Source organism: Caloenas nicobarica, chromosome 21 (genome assembly GCF_036013445.1).
Source record: "Caloenas nicobarica isolate bCalNic1 chromosome 21, bCalNic1.hap1, whole genome shotgun sequence".
NCBI lineage: Eukaryota > Metazoa > Chordata > Aves > Columbiformes > Columbidae > Caloenas > Caloenas nicobarica.
This window is the reverse complement of record NC_088265.1, coordinates 6,489,147-6,498,273: the sequence shown is the minus strand read 5'-3', so window position 1 is coordinate 6,498,273 and position 9,127 is coordinate 6,489,147. Positions and strand designations below refer to the sequence as shown.

Here is a 9,127-nt window from a genome sequence, read left to right as displayed (position 1 = left end):
GTCTGGCTAGAAGGACACCAGAGGACAGCACGTGTGAAGGACTTGCAAAATTCCATGTACACAGCTTGCCTGACTTTCCCCTGCCCATTCTGGTTCAGTAATCCCTTTCTTGTCTTTCAAGTGCCTGGACACGGACTCAGGTGAGCCATCTGATTCTAAGGGATGGAAGTGGGCTGACCAGCCTTGATTTCTCCCAGTTCTTCTTCCTGCCCTGCCAGAAGAGGGATTTGTCATCTGCCTTTTCCAAGGACCCAAGAATCTCTCTGATTGCTTTGACACTTTTTGGACCACAATGCAGAATCTTGGGCAAGGTGACAAAGCAGACAGGGGCACTTGCAATGAACCTGTCCAAGGCAGCTGAGATGAATCTCACTGGGCCAGTGGGGTTTATTCCCGGAGTCACACACAGAAATATCAGGGTTCTGTCAGGCATCCAGGTCTGAACTGGCCTCATGGACTCCTTATGCACCCAGGGATGTGCAGAGTCTTTCCCTTGTACACACAGATGCAGCAGTCACTGTGTCTCTCTGACCTCCTGCTACCACTCCAGGAGGCTGGGAGGCACCTCAGCCCTGCCATTTGTCACCCTACTCTGCACTTACATCAGATACATGAAGAATGGACATGGGATCTTCTGTTCCCGGAAGCACATCCCAGTGTTACATTCCAGTGGTTCCCCAAGGGATGTTACTCTCAACATGAAATCACATCAAGACACTGGCTGTCCCACTGACCTTTATGGAACCCAGAGGAATAGCTGATGGTGTTTGTGCTCACTTGGGTTAATCGCCTCAGAAGCACTTTATACGTCTGTTTACAGAAGCACTTTATACGTCTGTTTACATTTCATCTGTACAATGCAAACACACATATCTGACCTACTCAGTAGCTGTACTGCCAGGGAGGGACAAAGAACCTCTTCAAGCTGAAGTGAGAAGCCAGTGCTGGAAATGGTGGTTGTGAGGGACCAGTCCATGGCAACTGATCTGGGGCAGGTTCTCTAGGGTGTCCAGTGGACACGGGCACAACCACTCAGTGAGAAAATGATTTACATTATACATGCTATGCAGATGATGATGGGCAGTTTATTGCTTCACAAAACAGCCAGTCATCAGTTGCCACACTGAATCCTTGAGCTCCTGGTTCCTCATACTATAGATGAGAGGGTTCACTGCTGGAGGCACCACTGAGTAAAGAACAGACACCACCAGATCCAGGGATGGGGAGGAGATGGAGGGGGGCTTCAGGTGGGAAAATATGACAGTGCTGACAAACAGGGACACCACAACCAGGTGGGGGAGGCATGTGGAAAAAGCTTTGTGCTGTCAGTGTTCAGAGGGGATCCTCAGCACAGCCCTGAAGATCTGCACATAGGAGAAAAGAACAAAAACAAAACAGCCGAATGCCACTGAGAAAGACACCACAAGAAGCCAGACTTCCCTGATGTAGGTGTCTGAGCAGGAGAGCTTGAGGATCTGGGGGATTTCACAGAAGAATTGGTCCACAGCATTGTCCTTGCAGAGTGGTAGTGAAAATGTATTGACCGTGTGCAGCAGGGAATAGAGAAACCCAGTGCCCCAGGCAGCTGCTGCCATGTTGACACAAGCTCTGCTGCCCAGGAGGGTCCCATAGTGCAGGGGTTTGCAGATGGCAACGTAGCAGTCATAGGCCATGATGGTGAGGAGACAATACTCTGCTGAAGCTGAAAAGACCAACAGAAAGAGTTGTGTAGCACATCCTGTGTAGGAGATGGCTGTGGTGTTCCAGAGGGAATTGGCCATGGACTTGGGGACAGTGGTGGAGATGTATCCCAGGTCAACGAGAGAGAGGTTGAAGAGGAAGAAGTACATGGGGGTGTGGAGGTGCTGGTCACAGGCTATAGCGATGATAATGAGGCTGTTGCCCAGAAGGGCAGCCAGGTAGATGCCCAGGAAGAGCCAGAAATGCAAGAGCTGCAGCTCCCGTGTGTCTGTGAAAGCCAGGAGGAGGAACTCAGTGATGGAGCTGCTGTTGGACATTTGCTGATTTTGGCTATGGAGACTATCATAGAAGAAAAAGACAGTGAGAATTTTGGGGAGACTTGTCTGAGCAAAGTCTAAGCCGTTTCTCATACACTCTCCCCCTGCTACACACAGCCTTTTCCTTTTCCAGGAGACCTTTTTTCAGCTCCGTGGATGGAGCCCTGGCTGGTGCTTCCTGGAGGTGCCATTAGGAGCAGGTCCTGTGCCGACTGGCTGCTGAGGAGTCAGCCCTGCTCTGCAGCAGTGGGGTCATGGGAATGTGGGGCAGGGGCCAGTCCTGGGGTTCAGCTTTGTCAGATGAATCTGCTAATGGTGCAGAAGGGCCTGTCAGCATCTGCACTGCCAGGGATAAGGAAATGAGATGGTGGAAGGCAGTTTGAGAGGTTTATGGCTTTTTGCAGCTCCTTCTCCCTTCTCACCCTGGGGAGTGTTCTTAGATGCTAGAAACCATCATCATTTCTGCTGCATTCAGGGAGAATAGAGCGAGTCCTGCGAGGCAAGAGGATGCCTGTGGCTTAGTGCAGAGTGAGGGGAGCTGGTCTGTCCCTCTTCCTTTCTCCCAGCTGCCCTGGGCTGGCACCTTTCTGTGATGAAGGCTGATCACACTCCCATGTTACCCTGAAAAGCAACCAGACACTGCTGAGAGCAGGGGGATCCACCTCAGACCACTACACGTCTCACCCTTTTCTAAGGTCTCAGCACCCCACATTTAGCTCATTTCACAAACCAAACAGCATTTTGTCTGTCGTGGCACCTCTGTGGTTCTCTGTGGGGACATAGCTGCAGGAAAGGACCCACAAGATCAGACTCTGACTCTGCAGCTGAAACTCCCATCCCCAGAGAGCCTGACAGCAAGAACAAGATCACAACAACAGGAACAGAGAGCAGTGGAGAAAGAAGGAAAAATCCCGTGAGGGTGGGTGTGAGAGAGGCCAGGGCAGAGGCAGCCGGGCATTCAGACAGCGTCACCCTTCCCTAGTTCTGCAGCCACCTCCCACACACCAATATTGCTGGGCAGTTGCTCTCAGCCCCTGTGCTCTGCAGAGGGAACTGGAGCTCTGGCTGCATGGGAGCTGGTTCATGCCTTGGAGCCCCCGGCCCTGAGGGCAGAGGCTTTGCTGGGTGGGAGAGGAGGTGAGGGGGCTGCTCAGGGGAGGGCTCTGCACTGGAGGGGATCATACAGAGATTTCTGCATTCTCCCTCCCACAACAGTTCTGGGTTTAGTTTCCACTCCTTCCCAGATCACACTTCTGCTTCCAGGAGATTCTCCTCCTGGAAAGGATTTCCCTGTGCCATGTCTTTTCCCTGTCAGTGCTCACAGACCCCATCCCAACCTCTGTGCCCTCACCCTGGCCCTACAGACACCTGCCTGTTTGCAGGCCACTGCCTGGGAGCATCTTCCTCTTTGCAGCCTTGAAAAAAAAGACAGGTCAGACTGATCCTGCTGGGTCCAGCAAAGGCGATGCTGCCTCTGTGCATAGGCAGAGGAGTGGATGAAGGCTCATCAGGAGGCTCATATCAGACCTACTGACTGCTTGAAGTAACAGCTCAGCAGTCTCAGTGACTTGTTCAAGCATGAGAGCTCCTTTTCCATTTCTCCTCTCTAATTCCCCAAGAGAAACAAATTGAAAACATAGACTTGGGAAAGCTCCTTAGCTTTACTGTAATCTCTGCCTTTACCTTCTCATTGAAAAAGCCCATTGGAAATGTCCTGAGGATGATGTGGAGATTTGATCATCCCTGATCCACGCAGGACCCTCGCGACAGCAGAACACTCTCCAGCCAGGAGCTGCTTCTTCCACCCAGAGCTGCTTCCCTTAGTGTTTTCGAGATCTCCCCGGGCACGCTGAGTGCTGAACTTGGCAGGCGGCAGAGTCCCTGCCCTGGGACACAGCCCCTGGGGTTGCAGGGACCCTGCTCTGAAGGACAGCCCTGGGCGCTCCTGGATGCACATCCAGCTTCACACTCTGCAGCCATCCCTGGGTGAAGGACACAGACATGCCCTGTCCCTCTGAAGGTACAGCAGGGAAGTTCAGCTCTATATAACTTCTGTTTTCTCTACACTGGAGAAACTGCAAGGGCCCTCCTGACAGATGCCCTAGGCTGTGGGATGTGCCAGCTTTAGGATGTTTTTAGGAACTGCAGCTGAACTGGGCTATAGCCAGAGACTTACTCTTTTAAGGGCTGTGAAGATTTGTCTTTCAGTGAGCTCTCAGCATCCTCCCACCCCACGTTGTCTTTCACCTCTCTCTGCCTGGCTCCTCTCCACTCGGTGCTGCAGGCAGAGCCCTCAGCCTTGCTGCACTTTGCAGGGGAGCTGCTCCTGGACAGAGCTGTCTCTCTGCAGCACTGCTGCTTGCCATGAGCTCCCTGTGTCCCAGGAGCCCAGCCCAGCTCAGCAGCAGAGGAGCAGCCCAAGGCAGCAATTTCTCTGTCCCCTCTGGGCTCCCTCCGAGTGTCCCTGGGGCTCCAGGGGATCCTGCTGTGAAACAGTCCTCCAAGAACAGCGATGGTTCATATCAAAACACAATTAAAACTCCAAAAGGAATTGAAGGACCCCAAGATAAGCTGTTGCTACTTTCAGAAACAGCTGAAGAAGAATCCTAAATATAGTGAGACTACTACCGAATTTAGTGAGACGAGGTGTAGGTAGACCTGAGATACTCTATGTCTGCAGTTGCCACCAGCAAGGTCTTCCAGGCCTTTGTGCTTTCAGGCAGGACTTTGGAGGGCAACAACTGTGGTGGATGGGGATCAAGCCAGGGGTTTCATGAGCAAACCGCAGCCTTAGCAGTCCTTGGAGTCAGAGGGTTTGCATCCAAGAGTGCTGGGAGTGTGTTTTTCCCCAGGAGGTGCTGGTCTGGTATGATCCCAGAAAGAAACGCACTCAGACTCTGTGAGGTATGGTTTAAAATGCTGTTCATTAGGCCCAGCACTAGGCATTAGTGCCTGGCACTGGCACTACAAGAGGGGTATCACAGAGCCAATCTATGTCCCTTTAGATGGTGGGAACCCAGGTGGTGTAGCACTGAACAGGCTTCCGACCCAAATGCTCTACTATGGTGCCACAGCTGTGGTACTGTGGCCCAAATGTGCACTGCCAGGAGGTGCACCATGTCGTGTCAAAGCCCTGATGCTCACCTTGACCTGATCCTGCCCAGCAAGGAAGAGCTGATCAGGGATGTGATAATCAATGTCAGCCTTGGCTGCCATGACCAGGACATAGTGGGGTCCCAAGTGCCAAAGGGCAGTGAGGCCAGCAGCAGAGCCCAGACCTGAGACTCCAGAGGAGGAGTCCTTGATGTACTTGGGAGACTGATACAAGCGGTGCCATGGGAAGCAGCACTGAAGGTGGAAGGATATCTGGTAGGCGTTACAGGACAGCCTCTTCCAAGCACAAGAATGATCTCTTGAAGTACCCATGAAAAAAAGCATTCATCCCAGGAGGCTGCTTGTCTGAACTGACTGAGCTCCAGGGCACAAAGGCAACACACAAGAGGTGGAAACAGCGGAAGCTGCAAAGGAGGAATTTAGAAACCTTGCCCCAGGATGTCAGGACGATGCCAAAGCCAAAGCTCCTGTAGGCCTCATAGTTGCAGGGATAGGTAGAGGAAGAAAAATGAGCTGATAGAGGCTTGGAGGGTCATGCAGAATGAGTCACACTCTGCCTGGAGGCACTGCAGAGGTTTGCATCTTGACTGTCTCAGCCTCAGAGATGGGGAATGCTCCCTGCTGGGGGTGGCTGTGCCAGGCCATCCACATGGGTCAAGGTGGTGCAGACTCTACATGAAGACATTCCCATAACCCAAATACATCAGAACTTGCCTTTCAAAATCAAGCTCTTTATTTGCTTTGCCTCTTTGCTTTGCCATCTTCTCACTTTGACTGCCCTCCTGAAATCTCACAGAAGATCTGAAGACTAAAGGAAAATTGTGCTCAGACTTGGCTCCATGGAGTGTTTTGCATTTTAATGAGCCTTCTGGTGCCCAGGTCCTGATCTGCAGATCCTTAAAGATGGAGCATGCCTCTAGAGACGTAAAAGTCAGAAGCAAACCTCCAGGTTTCTGAGGGTGTTAGTAGGCCCTGCTGAGGTCCGTCACTGAAGAGACCATGTAGGGAACGAGCAGACAAGGTTCCTGTCCCTGGGGGCTGGTGAAGCAGGAAGTCAGAGACACTTGTTCCAAGAGGAAATTTAAATGTGGAGGCCACTGTGAAAGCCCTTGACGTGCTTTGCCAAGTGGGGTGACAAAGAACAGACTCCCAGCCCCTGGGGAGGCATATACTTTCCCCTCAGGATGCTCTCAGGTCTTCCTGGAGACAATGTTATGTGGGAGTGTGTGATTCCATGTGCACGTCAGCAGTAGGACACCTCCTGGGCTCTGTGGAGGGTAGATGAGGAGGCAACAAGGCCTTGGAGTTGTAAGGACTTGCCACGCTCTCATGGAGCTCAGTGTAAGAGACAGAAGCCATAGTCAAGAGGACAAGGGTCTCAAGTCTGCTCAGGTGTGAAACCCCATTAAGGCCATTGGCCATCCCCACCACACCTACACTGTCCCACTGCTTGCTTCCAACACCAAGCTGTGGTTTTCTGAGGATTTTCCAATGCCTGTGAGTTCCCCACAATCCATTTGGTTTCTCCCAAAGCCTAGCTAATGCTCATTTAATTCCCAAGATTTCCATGCTATGGACATGCTACAATTCAGTTCCACATCCCAGCACTTAAAAGCACATCCTCCTTCTTCTGCTGCCTCAAAAACAAAACTCAACCTATTTCTCTTCAGCATGAGACTCTCCAATATTTCCTTTCTTCTTCCTGCCTTTAACACACTCACCGCTACACTTACACTGCTCTCTCCCTGCATGCCCACGTGTCTCACAAACCCTTCCTCTTCCCCTGCAGTGATGGGACCCCACCCCAGGAGGTGAGTGCGTCCTCCAGGCTCATGGATGTTTCCTGAGGTCCGCCCAAGTCTAGGGAGTGAAGGAAGAAAAGTGCAAGGTCAGCTCATGTGGATAACTGAGCACAGCCACCCCAGCAGTGGGCATTGCCCATCTGCCAGGCTGAGGCCTGCACACAAGATGGAAACATCTGTTATCACCCTTGGTTTGCACAGGAGAGGCCTGCCTTCCTGACATCTTCCCAGGACAATCCCCTTCCTCAACCTCCACGCACAGGCATCAACTCTTTTCCATTGCTGGTTTTAGACATGGTTTTGAGGCTTCACTGAAGCCATCAGCCATCCCCTTGTTCCTCACTCACATCCCCAAACACCTCTTCCAGACCTACACATGGCCAAGCATGGCTGCTAAGGGTTGCTTGATCTTCAGAGGTGGCCTTGATTGTTTTGCATATTGCAGGTGCTTTTTCTACTGTTCTGAACTACCCCCAGAGCTTATGGTAAACTTCCCTGTCCATAACAGGGCCTTTTCGGCCATCTCTTACGAAAAGGTTGTCTTTTTATGATCATCTGTGCAGAAAATGTAGTCACAGAAAAGCACTAAATATGCCTAAATTGATGCTGAGTGACGTCCCAATAAGAACCAGGTGAGCTACCCTCATGCCTGTGGCTTCCTGGCAAGGAGTCTGTCCTGAGAAGGGGACCTAGCCTCTGCCACTCTCTGGAGAGGCACATGAGCCGTGTCCATGCAACATGGGGACAGTTAGCGTGACTTTTGCGAGACTGTCCTTCATCTGAACCACTTTGGATGTGTAATTCAGGATGAGATATCATGCCTTATTGCCATTGCCTTGAGTTGCTACTACAAAAGCAGGGTGCTATTTTTTTTTTTTCTTTTTAATAGATCCTGCCTCTCTTAGACAAATCATGGAAACACCTGAAGGTTTATCGATGTATTATCACCCACCAGCTTTTCATCTCACAAAATGGGATGCCGGAGGCCAAGAGCAGGTTGGTTTGGGCACTGTCATGGGATTTGGGAAACTGAAGCATCCTCTCTTCTCCCTCTCTCCTGGACACCTAAAGAGGAATCACACTTCTCTGGGAAAAAAAAAAAAAAGCTTAGGTGTTCCCAGGAATCTGAGGAGGCAAAGTAAAGCGATTCCTGGTTTTTAGAAGCTCATTAAATGCCTCGTCTCTTTTCCTTCAACAGTGGCTTCAATGCCTGGTTCATTTGTAGACTCTGTACATGAACGCTGCTATTTATGGGTCAAACTGCTCTGAAAGAATTTACGTGGTAGGCTGTTAGTTCCCGAGGGTATACAGAGATAGTAAAAGAGAAGAAATTTGCTTTGGGCAAATGAAAAGGGAAGCCAAGGATGTGGTCAGAGCTGCTTGGGGCACCCGTAAAGCAGCATGGAAACTGCTGTGAATTACTTCTGGGGTCAGGGAGAACATGAGAGCTCTCCCTGATTTGAAAACATGAAGGAGAAGCATCATTCAGGCTGGAAGAGACCTCAGGAGGTGTCTCTAGCAACCTCCTGCTCAAAGCAGGCTCACATCAGATTACTCAGGGCTTTATCCAAACATCTCTTGGTCACTCTCTGGGACAGAGCTGGTGCGCACACTCTGGGAAACAGCTTCCAGTGCTTGACTACCCCTATGCTGGAGAAGTTTATCCTTCTGTGCAGCCTGATCCTCTCTTGATTCAGCGCATTTTCTGCTGTCCGTGTGTCTTATATCAAGGACATAAGCCTGTCTCAGTCCTCCTGGGAACAGTGCCATGCTGCTACATGTTTCCCCCAAGATCTTCCCTTCCCCAGGCTGGACAGGCCCAGCTCCCTCAGCCTCTCCTCACAGGCAGAGTGCTCCAGCCCCTGAACATCTTGGGGGCCCTTTGCTCAACCTGCTCAAACTTGCTGACATCTTTCCTCTATTGGGATCTGAAATCTGAACACAGTAACCTGCATAATCCCCTCCCTTGATCTTCTGGTCACACAGCCCAGGGTGCTTCTGTGATAACAGGAACAAACATCTTTTAGAAACCCCTAGGCCTAATGTAGCAAGACTAGCCCTAATGTAACAGAAACCTAACAGAGAAACAATAGCTCTATAGAGACTGGACATGAGGCAAAGCTGGACGTCCTTGGCTTGCAAGCTGGGAAAGCGGAATGTTCCGCCAAATGAAGAAAGAGCTACATGGCTTTT

At 51.0% G+C, this 9,127-nt stretch overlaps 1 pseudogene; it reads right to left on the bottom strand.

Moving 5' to 3' along the window:
• Nucleotides 1-1,085: 1,085 nt before the first annotated feature.
• Nucleotides 1,086-2,018, bottom strand: LOC135997201 (olfactory receptor 14C36-like; annotated as a pseudogene).
• Between the last annotated feature and the right edge of the window lie 7,109 nt (nt 2,019-9,127).